This window comes from Trichosurus vulpecula, chromosome 3 (assembly GCF_011100635.1).
Source record: "Trichosurus vulpecula isolate mTriVul1 chromosome 3, mTriVul1.pri, whole genome shotgun sequence".
In the NCBI taxonomy this organism is placed as follows: domain Eukaryota; kingdom Metazoa; phylum Chordata; class Mammalia; order Diprotodontia; family Phalangeridae; genus Trichosurus; species Trichosurus vulpecula.
In genome coordinates, this window is record NC_050575.1 from 418,681,255 (window position 1) to 418,694,648 (window position 13,394).

General features: G+C 38.1%; 1 pseudogene; it reads left to right on the forward strand.

Annotated features, from left to right (window-relative positions):
• The first annotated feature begins 1,589 nt into the window (after positions 1 to 1,589).
• Positions 1,590 to 2,154, forward strand: LOC118844021 (annotated as a pseudogene).
• Positions 2,155 to 13,394: the final 11,240 nt, after the last annotated feature.

Genomic DNA, 13,394 nt, shown 5'->3' on the forward strand with positions numbered 1-13,394 from the left:
GAATTAAGGAGTGTAACAGGGAAAATGTAATAGTTGCTTCAAGTACTTGAAAGGATGTTGTATGAGAAAGAGATTCAAATTTTTCTCCTTGTTCCCAGAGGTCAGAACAAGTCGGAAAGGGCAGACTGCCCAAAGTCAATTTAGTCTCAGGGTTAAGGGAAAACATACAAATAACCAAAATTTCTAATAATTTGAACTTTCCAAGGATGACTTACGTAACCGGGTGTGTTCTTTTTCTTTGTATGTCTTCAACCAAAGGAAATAAGAAAACAAGCATTTATTAATCACCTACTCTATGTCAGACACTGTGCTAAACTCTTCATGAATGGTATATTATTTCAAAGTCTAAATGAATGATTTTCAGATATATTGTAAACGGGTTTCTATTTCTGGTGATGGTGATCTGGTTGCCATCAGAGATCACCTCCTTTAGAACTATAAGATTGCAGAATTCTATGATGACTGCAAGGTCTTTTCTAGCTCCAAATCTTGTTTCCTTGTCAGTAGTCTCACCTGGATTCTTAATGAATCCAGTGTACTGGAATGCAAAATTCAATTAGCCATTGCTCTTCCCATTCCCATCATGATTTGACTTTCCATTGCTAACTCTATATACAAAATAGGAGAACTGTCTCATCTCTCCTTCTTACCCATCCCCAATCTCACAGTTAAATTATACAAATGCCTTCATTTTCAAAGTCACAGACTCCACAATCATTCATGACTACTGGTTAACTAGGAAGCTTATGGTCACTTTTTTTTCTAATGCAGACAATTAAAATACTAACCTATTTCATATTATATGGCAGTACTACAACATAGGTATAACCAGAAGGTCTCACTTTCTATCTAATACTTTGCCACACTCTTCACTCAATGAAAAACATTTCACAGAACCAAAGGTTTATTTATCCTCTTTTCAGGCAGTGGGGGCAACGTTTTGTAAAAATTAATATGTATAAATATAACTCCTTCAAATTTCTATGACATGAATGTGTTTCCACAATTATTTAATACAGGTCTACCATGAGACACAGACCTCACCTTAACAGATCTTATAGTCTACTTTGTTACATCAGACAAGTTATGTATCTCCAGAGGAACATGATACCAAGCAGGAGGTGGTGGGAATCAAAGAGAGACCCCAAAAGTCCTAATATTAATTGAGAAAGGAGAACAATTTCAGTTGGGGGGGGATCAAAGGAAAATTCAAGGACTGGGCATGCTTAGTCAGAGTACTGAAGCAACACAAGGCTTCTGAAGGGTAGAGAGAGTCAGGGAATATTTAACTTGGGAGAAAAAATAGTGACAATGGGAACATAAAATGCAAGCAGCAATCTCAGGAGGTGGTAGCTTTCGCTGAAGTTCTTCCAGTAGCAGCTAAGTGATTACTTTTAAAGCAAGTAGTAGAATAGATGCATTGTCTCTCTATTACTGATTACATAGCTTCAAGCAACCACTAGCTGCCAACCATTTCCTCATCAACAAAATGAATATTAGCATACTTATAGTACCGCAAAACTGGCAAGGTCGTTGAAAGATTCAAATACAGCTTTCCTGGTTGGGCCAGCGTTTGGTAGGGTGCCAGCATGGGAGTTGACATCCGTCAACAGGGACCGCAAAGTCCGGCGCAAGGAGCCCAAGAGCCAGGACCATCTACCTGAGGCTCCTAGTGAAGCTCTACCGGTTCCTGGCCCGAAGAACCAAATCGACTTTCAACAAGGTTGTTCTGAAAAGGCTGTTCATGAGTCGGACCAACCGGCCCCCCCTGTCCCTGTCCCGCATGATAAGGAAAATGAAGCTGCCCGGCCTGGAAAACAAGACAGCCGTGGTTGTTGGGACTGTGACACATGATGTCAGAATCCAGGATGTTCCCAAGCTGTAGGTCTGTGCCCTTCGTGTTACCAGCAATGCCCGCAATCACATCTTCAAAGCTGGTGGGAAGATCCTCACCTTTGCCAGCTGGCCATAAGCTCACCTAAGGGACGGGGCACTGTCCTGCTGTCTGGTCCCCAAAAGGGCCGAGAGGTGTACAGGCATTTTGGGAAGGCACCAGGCACTCCCCACAGCCACACCAAACCATGTGTCCGATCCAAGGGCCGAAAGTTTGGGCGTGCCAGGGGCCCCCACGCCAGCCCAAGCTACAAAAACTAATTCCCTTCCTCCTTGTTATATTAAAGATTTTGGACAACAACAACAAAAAAGAAAGATTCAAATGCAGTAATAAAGCTATCCTGTATCATATTACCAGTCAATCAAACAAATAATCAACAAATGATTATTCATCAATTACCTACTGTGTCTGTTGTAAGTGCCAGAGATACTACGAAACCTGTGTAAATATATTTTATTAATATGACTCATCCTAATGATTAACATGACTATTCTGCCAATATTTTTGCTTTTCCATATGTCATCATGGTACATGACTAACTTTGCATTATCAAAGACATTGCCACTAAAAGAAAAATATTTCCCATGTCCAGTAAGCTGAGCATATCCCAAGTCTGAATTGTAAATGAACTACATTAGTCACTTGAGAATAAGGCCAGGTGAAGGTTTTTTCTTTTGGTTTTGCCTTGGACTAAAGTCAAGAAATTCTAGGTTTAAACCTAACCTCGGACACGTACTTCATATGTGACCCAGAGAAATTAACTTATTCTGTGACATATGGATAATGATAACTAAAGGACCTCCTCACAGGGTTGTGGTAAGGATAAAATTATATCAATTATTCAACCAGTCAGCATTTACAAAACACTGTTTTCTGGACACTGTGCCAAAGCCAACTGTTCAAAACACTTTCTGCATCTTAAAATGCAATATCATTCCCAGGTATTAATATTGTGATTATTTTACAGTTATTTGTTACATTCTAAATATTTGTTTTCTTGGCAAAGTCAGTCATTTTCATTCCCTCCTCTCCCTTTCTATGTATGATATATTAATACAGGGCCTCATTATTACTATTTGGATTAATCAAATAACTTCCTAATAGGTTATGTTCCTTTACTGATGCCACCCCCCACCCTCTGTTCTATCCTTCATCACCTAGCAGACCAATAGTCTTTTAGCACAGATCTTGTCCTATCCATATCCTGTTCCAAACTCTTCAATAACTCCCTATTGTATAAAGAGTTTAATGTAAATTAATTAGTCTATCATTTAGTATCCTCCAGAACCCTAGACTCAATCTTCTTTTCTATCATTTCTCATGATTCTCTACCTTCATGTGATCTATCCTCCAGCCTAATTGCATTACCCACATATTTTCTCCCTCAGTCCATTTACTCATAGTTCGGCAAACATCTTTCTCACCTTCTCTGAACCACTCTTTCTATAACCATTTTATCTTTCATTGCCTTTATTAGTAACTGCCTCTTTCACAAAGCATCCCTTAATGGCCACTGTGGGCAATGTTCTTTTCCTCATGAATCATATGTTTATAGATTGAGAATTAGATGGGAACTCAAAAAACATTGAGATCTGCCTTTCATTTTATAGATAAAGAAGTCAAGCTCCAGGGACACTAAGTCATTTGCCCATGGTCCCAAAGGTGATATTAGAGGTAGGTCTTAACCCCCTGACAGCAGAAGAAATATAGTTTTATGCTGCTTCCTCACAAAACATTTTCCTGAGCTTCTTAAATATGCCTATTATCTATAATTTTGTATCAGACATATTTATGTAACTCTCTTTCACTGTCCTAGACTACAACCTCCCATTGAAGTGATAATCATGTCTGACCCCACTTACCTTTCATGTTCAGCTCCAAGGAAATCCCAAGTGTATGTGGAGGTATAGAAATAGACCATGATGTTAATGAGAACAAAAGCTATGGTATTGGAGAGACAGTCTTATCTCTTTATGGTTGTCCTCTGGCTCTCATAGCATGCTATATAGGCATCTGAGAACTGTGTAAACCTCTGCATCTCTCTTTGCCTGACAATAATAAGTGAGAGAAATGGAAGTTCCATTGGGGAGATTGGAAACTACTAAACCAGTACTGAAGAGTTCATTTCAATATAAGCAGCACATTCTATGCCTACCATGGGTCCAACTCTGGGCTAAGAACTAGAGTATGGAGATACAAAGACAAAAACAATACAGACCTGGCCTTCATTGAACTTCCACTGTAGTAGCAGGATGTTATGTACATGTGATAGGTAAACACAAAGCATATGCAAAAGAAATACAACAGAACTTCAGGGATGGTATGAGGGCAGGAAGAACACTAACAGCATCAGAAATGGTACATTTCTTAGGAGAGAGTGGAATAAAATTATAAGATAAGGCTGCTGACCTTAAGGGAGGGTGTGTGTGTATGGAAGTGTTTATGCGTGGAAAGAAGGGTTAAGTAGGGGGATGTGTATGTGTGTGTGTGTGTGTGTGTGTGTGTGGTGTGTCTATTACTGTATCAAAGAATCTCAGAATTGGAAAGGGTGTTAAAGACTTGCAAGTCTAATCCACTTGTTTTATAGATGAGGAAACTGAGTCTCAGAGAAATCAAATGACTTATCAGGTTTAATGTAAGAGAAAGAAAAGCTAGAGGCAGACGGAAATACTGTCATTCCTGTTTCCAATTCCAGTGTTCCATTGACTGTGACATGGGAATGATCTGTGAAGTCAATGATAGTACATGGTAAATTCTAGCAGAATTTTTCAAGTTAGAAAAACTTTGACTATATCTGAGTGATGGAGTGTGTGTGTGTGTGTGTGTGTGTGTGTGTGTGTGTGTGTGTGTGTTCCATTCAAGCACTGGCTATAGCTGGAATCAGGAAGAGAAAATTTTGGCTTCCATGAGAAAATCAATTATTTTTCCACACTAATCACAGAAAACAAGGTATGCCAGCATGTACAGAAAAAAAAATTGTGACCTGCATTAGTAGAGAGAGTATCCAGACAAGCAATTTTGACTCCTTAGCTTAGAGTGAAAGAAGAGAGGTGAAATCAAAGTTTATCAGTCCACACATTTTAGAGAAATGTATTTGGAGGCAGAGATACAGGTTGAAATCTCAACTCTTCTACTTTCTAGCTTTTGGATGTTTGGCTCTTCAGATAACCTCTATGGAATTCAGTTTTCTCATCTAAAAATGAAGGGATGGGCACAGCCAAGATGGTGGCTGGAAAGCAGAGACTTGTCTAAAGCTCTTCCCCCAGGACCCTCCAAACACCTATAAAAATGTCTCTGAACAAATTCTAGAACTGCAGAACTCACGAAATAACAGAGGGAAGCAGGGCTCCAGCAGAGGACAACCTGGATGATTGTGGGGTAAAGTTTATCGCACCATGCTGGGGGTGGATGCAACAAGCCATAGTGCCCTGAAACAGTGAGCTGTGGCAGTTACCAGACTTCTCAACCCACAAACACCAAAGACAACAGAGAAGGTTAGTGGGAAAAAACTGCAGGGACTGAGGGAAAGGAGTTCTCTGTTGGCCGCCGCTCCAGGGGCAGCAGAGTTGGTCCAGCTCTGAGGCTGTTTATAGAGCTACAGCTGCAGTTGCTTCCAGACCAAGGCCTACGTGGTGGGAGGAATTAGGCAGCAGATCAGAACAGGAGTACAGAGCATGCTTATATCTGAGTCAGAGTCTGGGTTGGTGGTTCTTGGGGGAGGAGGAGGGCTGGTGTGGTAGAGCTTCCTGTATAGAAATAGCTCTGGAAACAACAGCACAGCCCCTCAAGCTTGGGACAAAGTACTCTATACTCTACAAGCAGTCATAACCCAAAGGAAAATTTAAGGATCAAGTAGTTGGCTGGGCTCATGAACAGGCAGCAAAAATGGACACAGATTCAGACTCAGAATTTGGAATCTTTCTTTGGTGGCAAAGAAGACCAAAACATATAACCAGAAGAAGTCAACAAAGTCAAAAAGCCTACATCAATAGCCTCCAAGAAAAACATGAACTGGTCTCAGGCCATGGAAGAGATCAAAAAAGATTTGGAAAAGCAAGCTAGAGAAGGAGAGGAAAAATTGGGAGGAGAAATGAGAGTGATGTGAGAAAACCATGAAAAACAAGTCAATGGCTTGCTAAAGGAGACCCAAAAAATACGGAAGAAAACAACACCTTAAAAACAGACTAACTCAAACGGCAAAAGAGCTCCAAAAAGCCAGTGAGGGAGAGAATGCTTTGAAAGGCAGAATTAGCCAAATGGAAAAGGAGGTCCAAAAGACCCCTGAAGAAAATATTACCTTAAAAATTAGATTGGAGCAAGTGGAAGGTAGTGACTTTATGAGAAATCAAGATATTATAAAACAGAACCAAAGGAATGAAAAAGTAGAAGACAATGTGAAATATCTCATTGGAAAAACCACTGACCTAGAAAATAGTTCCAGGAGAGATCATTTACAAATTATTGGAATACCTGAAAGCCAGGACCAAAAAAAAAGCCTAGATATCATCTTTCAAGAAATTATCAAGTAAAACTGCCCTGATATTCTAGAGGCAGAGGGTAAAATAGAAATTGAAACAATCCACCAATCACCTCCTGAAAAAGATCCCAAAAAGAAAACTCCTAGGAATATTGTCACCAAATTCAAGAGCTCCCAGATCAAGGAGAAAATACTACAACCAGCCAGAAAGAAACAATTTTTTTTATAAATTTCTTTATTTATTTTTAGTTTACCACACATGGTTCTACATAGTTTTGAGTTCCAGTTTTTCTCCCCTCCCTCCCCCCTTCCTCCCCAAGACGGCATGGAATCTCATATAACTGTCATGTATAACTTCGCATTGAATTAATTTACGCACTAGTCAAGTTGTAGAGAAGAATTTTGACCAATGGAATGAATCATGAGAAAGAAGAAACAGAACCAAAAAAAAAAAAACCAAAAACAAAAACAAAAAAGAAGCAAAAAAGGCGAGCATGTAGAGTGCCTCAATCTGTATTCAAACTTCGCAGTTCTTTGTCTCGATGAAGATAGCATTCTCCATCGTGAGTCCCCTGGAGTTCTCCTTGCCCCTTAGGTTGCTGAGAAAAGCGCAGTATGTCAGGGTTGGTCCTCACGGAATCCATATATCTGTGGCTGTGCACAACTTTCTCCTGGCTCTGCTCCGCTCACTCAACATTATGTCGGGTAGGTTTTTCCAGGTTGTTATGAAGTCTGCATCATCCCCATTTCTTATGGCACAATAGTATTCCATCACCTTCATATACCACAGCTTGTTCAGCCATTCCCCAATTGATGGGCATCCCTGTGATTTCCACTTCTTGGCTACCACAAAGAGAGCTGCTATAAATGTTTTTGTACATATGGGTCCTTTTCCCGCTTGTGTGATTTCTTTGGGATACAACCCTAGAAGTGGTATTGCTGGGTCAAAGGGTATGAGCATTTCTATAGCCCTTTGGGCATAGTTCCAAACCGCTCTCCAAAATGGCTGGATCAGCTCACAACTCCACCAGCAATGCAACAATGTTCCAATTTCCCCACATCCTTTCCAGCATTTATCATTTTCCTGTTTTGTTATTTTAGCCAATCTGACAGGAGAGATGCAGTATCTAAGAGTTGATTTGATTTGCATTTCTCTAATCAGTAGTGATTCAGAGCATTTTTCCATATGCCTGTAGATAGCTTTAATTTCTTCCTCTGAAAACTGCCTGTTCATATCCTTTGACCATTTCTCAATTGGGGAATGGCTTGTATTCCTATATATTTGGCCCAGCTCCCTGTATATTTTAGAGATGAGGCCTTTATCAGAGACATTAGTTGCAAAGATTTTCTCCCAATTTTCTGCTTCCCTCCTAATTCTTGTTGCATTGGCTTTTTTTGTACAAAAACATTTCAATTTGACATAATCAAAATTATCCATTTTGCATTTTGTAATGCTCTCTATCTCTTGTTGGGTCATGGATTCTTTACTTTTCCACAAATCTAATAAGTAAACCATTCCTTGCTTTCCCAAATTACTTACAGTATCAACTTTTACTCCTAAGTCATGAACCCATTTTGACTTTATTTTGGTATATGGTGTAAGATATTGGTCTATGCCCAGTTTCTGCCCTACCATTTTCCAATTTTCCCAACAGTTTTTGTAAAATAGTGAATTATTAGCCCAGAAGCTGGCCTCTTTGGGTTTATCAAAGAGTAGATTGCTAAACTTGTTGATTTCACCTACTTGGGTACCTATCCTATTCCACTGATCCACACCCCTATTTCTTAACCAGTACCAGGCAGTTTTGATGACTGCTGCTGTGTAGTACAGTTTAATATCTGGTGTGGCTAAGCCACCATCTCTAGCATGTCTTTCCATTAACATCCTAGATACTCTAGACCTCTTGTTTTTCCAAATGAATTTTGTTATTATTTTGTCCAGCTCAGTAAAATAATTTTTGGTAGTTTGATTGGTATGGCACTGAATAGATAGATTAATTTAGGTAAAATTGTCATTTTTATTATATTAGCTCGGCCTAACCATGAGCAACTGATATTTCTCCATTTATTTAGATCTGATTTCATTCGTGTGAAAAGTGTGTCATAGTTATGTTCATATAGGCCCTGGGTTTGTCTTGGCAAATAGACTCCCAAATATTTTATAGTGCCTTCAGTAACTTTGAATGGAATTTCTCTTTCTATCTCTTGCTGTTGGGCTTTGTCAGTAATGTATAGGAATGTTGAGGATTTATGTGGGTTTATTTTATATCCTGCAACTTTGCTAAAGTTGTTTATTATTTCAGGTAGTTTTTTACTTGATTCTCTAGGATTCTCTAGATAAATCATCATATCATCTGCAAAAAGTGATAATTTAGTTTCTTCTTTTCCTATTCTAATTCCTTGAATTTCTTTTTCTTCTCTTATTGCTACAGCTAATGTTTCTAGTACCAAATTGAATAATAGGGGTGATAATGGACATCCTTGTTTCACCCCTCATATTATTAGGAATGCATCTAGTTTATCCCCATTACAAATAATGCTTGTCGATGATTTTAGGTAGATGCTATTTATAATTTTGAGGAAGGTTCCACTTATTCCTATGCTTTCTAGTGTTTTTAATAGGAATGGGTGTTGTACTTTGTCAAAGGCTTTTTCTCTATTGAGATGATCATATGGTTTCTGCTAGTTTTGTTGTTGATATGGTCAATTATGCTAATAGTTTTCCTAATATTGAACCAGCCTTGCATTCCTGGAATAAATCCTACCTGGTCATGGTGTATTATTCTCGTAATGAGTTGCTGCAATCTTTTTGCTAATATTTTATTTAAAATTTTAGCATCAATATTCATTAGAGAAATTGGTCTATAATTTTCTTTCTCTGTTTTAACTCTACCTGGTTTGGGTATTAGTACCATATTTGTGTCATAAAAAGAATTTGGTAGGACTCCTTCTTCACCTATTTTCCGAAATAGTCTACAAAGTATTGGAATTAGTTGTTCTTTAAATGTTTGATAGAATTCACATGTAAAACCATCTGGCCCTGGAGATTTTTTCCTAGGGAGTTCGTTGATGGCCTGCTCAATTTCTTTTTCTGATATGGGGTCACTAAGCAATTTCACTTCCTTCTCTGTTAGTCTGGGCAGTTTATGTTTTTGTAGATATTCATCCATATCTCTAAGGTTGTCAAATTTATGGGCATACAGTTGGGCAAAATAATTCCTAATTATTGTTTTGATTTCCTGTTCATTAGAGGTGACCTCACCCTTTTCATTTTTGATACTGGTACTTTGATTTTCTTCTTTCTTTTTTTTAATCAAATTGGCCAAAGGTTTACCAATTTTATTGGTTTTTTCATAAAACCAGCTCTTTGTTTTATTTATTAATTTAATAGTTTTCTTGGTTTCAATTTTATTAATCTCTCCTTTGATTTTCAGTATTTCTAATTTGGTATTTAATTGGGGGGTTTCAATTTGCACTTTTTCTAGCTTTTTCAGCTGTATGCCCAGATCATTGATCTCCTCTTTCCCTATTTTATTCATGTAGGCATTTAGAGATATAAAACTTCCCCTAAGAACTGCTTTTGTTGCATCCCATAAGTTTTGGTATGTTGTTTCATTATTGTCATTCTCTTGAATGAAATTATTAATTGTTTCTCTGATTTGTTCTTTGGCCCACTCATTCTTTAGAAGTAAATTATTTAGTTTCCAATTAGTTTTTAGCTTATTTTTCCATGGTACTTTATTAAAAATGATTCTTACTGCATCATGATCTGAAAAGGATGCATTGACTACTTCTGCTTTTCTGCACTGGATTGTGAGGTTTTTATGCCCTAGTACATGGTCAATTTTTGAGTATGTGCCATGTACTTTTGAGAAGAAAGTATATTCTTTTTATCCCCATTCAGTTTTCTCCAGAGGTCTATCATATGTGCCTTTTCTAAAATTCTGTTTACCTCCTTCACTTTTTTCTTATTTATTTTGAGGTTAGATTTATCAAGTTCAGAAAGGGGGAGGTTGAGGTCTCCCAATATTATAGTTTTGCTGTCTATTTCTTCCTCTAACTCGCTTAACCTCTCCTCTAAGAATTTGTATGCCTTACCACTTGGTGCATATATGTTAAGCAATGATATTGCTTCATTGTTTATGGTGCCTTTTAGCAGGATATAATATCCTTCCTTATCTCTTTTAATTAGATCTATCTTTACTTTTGCTTTTTCTGAGATTAGGATTGCTACTCCTGCTTTTTTTTTACTTTAGCTGAGGGACAATATATTTTACTTCAGCCTTTTACCTTAACCCTATGTGTATCCCCCTGTTTCAGATGCGTTTCTTGTAAACAGCATATTGTAGGATTATGGTTTTTAATCCATTCTGCTATCTGCTTCTGTTTTGTGAGGATGTTCATCCCCTGCACATTCAGAGTTATGATTTCTATCTCTGTCTTTTTCTCCATCCTAATTCCTCCTGTTTGTGCTTTTACTTCTCCCTTTCCCCTTCTCCTCCTCAACAAAGTTTTGCTTTTGACCGCGGCTTTCCTCAGTTAATCCTCCCTCTTTATTCCCCTCCCTTGTCTTACCGTTATCCACTTGCTACTTCTCCTCCCCCTTCTGCCCACCCCCCTCCCTTTTTCCCCCTTCCCCTCCTACTTCCTGTAGGACAAGTTAGATTTCTAAACGTATCAGAGTATGTTATTCCCTTCTTGAGCTAGATCAGATGACAGTAAAGCTCAAATACTGCTCTTCTCCCTCCCTTCTTTCCCTCTACTATAATATGTTTTTTTGCCACTTCCTTTGGTGTAATTTACCCTTTTCTACTACCTCCTTACCACTTCCCTCATAGCCCTCCCTTTATATCTCTTATTTATATTTTATATCTTTACATCAGTTAATTTATACAGGCATTCACAACCTATGTATATCCCTTTCATTTGTCATAATAGTTGTACCATTCACAAGAATGACTTATATATATATATGTGTGTATATATATATATATATATATATATATATATATATATATATATATACATAAAAAACATACATAAGATGATATAATCCCACATAAAGATGTAAACAACCTGCCCTTTTTGGTTAATAAGGTTTGTGGGGTTTTTCCCCCTGGTTACCTTTTTATGTCTCTCTTGAGTTTTGTATTTGGAGAAAGAAACAATTTGAGTATTATGGAAACATAATCAGGATAATACAAGATCTAGCGGCTTCTACATTACGGGATCAAAGGGCTTGGAATACAATATTCTAGAGGTGGTCAATGGAGCTAGGATTAAAACCAAGAATCACCTACCCAGCAAAACTGAGTATCGTGCTGCAAGGTAAAGTATGGGTTTTCAATGAAATAAAGGACTTTCAGTGCTTTCTCAGTGAAAAGACCAGAACTGAATAGAAAATTTGACTTTCAAATACAAGAATAAAGAAAAGCATGAAAAGGTAAACAAGAAGGAGAACATAAGGGACTTACTAAAGTTGAACTGTTTTGTTTACATTCCTACATGGAAAGATGATGTGTATAATTCATGAGACCTCAGTATTAAGGTAGCTGAAGGGAATATACATAGAGATATAGATAGATAGATAAATAGATAGATAGATAGATAGATAGATAGATAGATAGATAGACAGATAGATAGACAGGGGACACACAGTGAGTTCAATATGAAGGGATGACATCTAAAAAAGTAAAATCAAATTAAGGGATGAGAGTGAATATATTGAGAGAGGGAGAAAAGGAGAGATAGAATGGGGTAAATTATCTCACATAAATGTGGGAAGAAAAATCAGTTCGTTGGAAGAAAGAGGGGGCAGGTGAGGGGGAATGAGTGAATCTCGCTCTCATCAGATTTGACCTGAGGAGGAAATAACATACACACTCAATTGGGTATCTTACCCCATAGGAAAGAAGGAGGAAGGAGATAAAAATGGGGGATCATAGAAGGTTGGGCAGATAGGGGGAGGAGGTAATCAAAAGCAAACACTTTTGAAAAGGGAAAGGATCAAGGGAGTAAATTGAATGAAGTGGGATAGGATAGGAAGGAGCAAAATATAGTTAATCTTTCAGAACATGAGTATTGTGGAAGGGTTTTGCCTAATGATCCACATGTGCGCTATGTTGAATTGCTTGCCTTCTTAGGGAGGGTGTGTGGGGAGGGAAGAGGGGAGATAATTTCAAACTCAAAATTTTAAAACCAGATGCTCAAAAAAAAAGTTTTTGCATGCAACTAGGAAATAAGATATACAGGTAATGCGGCATAGAAATCTGTCTTGCCCTACAAAAAAATAAGGGAAAAGGGTATGGGGGGAGTTGGGTCACAGAAGAGAGGGCTGACTGGGGAATGGGACAATCAGAATATATGCCATGTTGGAGTGAATGGAGGGTAGAAAGGGGGAGAAAATTTGTAATTCCAACTCTTGTGGAAATCAATGCTGAAAACTAAAAATATTAAATAAATAAATAATAATAAAAAAATAAAAATGAAGGGACTAGTCAAGTGATCTAGAGCCCCTCTCAGATCTAAATACCCCATTCTGTGATTATAAGGATTCTCCATTTGTAGCACTGGACTGGAAATGAGAAGAGCTCCTTTCTATTCTTTGCACTTCACTACTTTTATGACCTTGTTCTTGTCATCCCCCAGGCTTCCTGAGCCTAAGCATTGTCCATCTATCTTGAAATAAGAGGGGGTAGGGAACATAATATAAAAGGATCCCTTGAGGTTTCCTGTAGGCTTTGACTTCCAACCTCAGAGAAACACATGAAGTCCTTCCTTCAAGCTGCAATGATGATTTTTAATATGTAACATGTCTGGGTTTGGGACAGGGACATGCAATAAATAATATTGTAAAGAAACAGTCAAGGGAGGAGGGGATGGTGGAGGGGAGGAAAGTGCTTGCAAAGACAACTGACAGCCTCCCACCTTTGTTCTTTCTGCCATGCATCTGTGTGAGGTGTAGGAGGGACTGTGACTGTCTCAAACTGCTGATGAACAGAGAAAGTATTCAGGGGTTTGCCT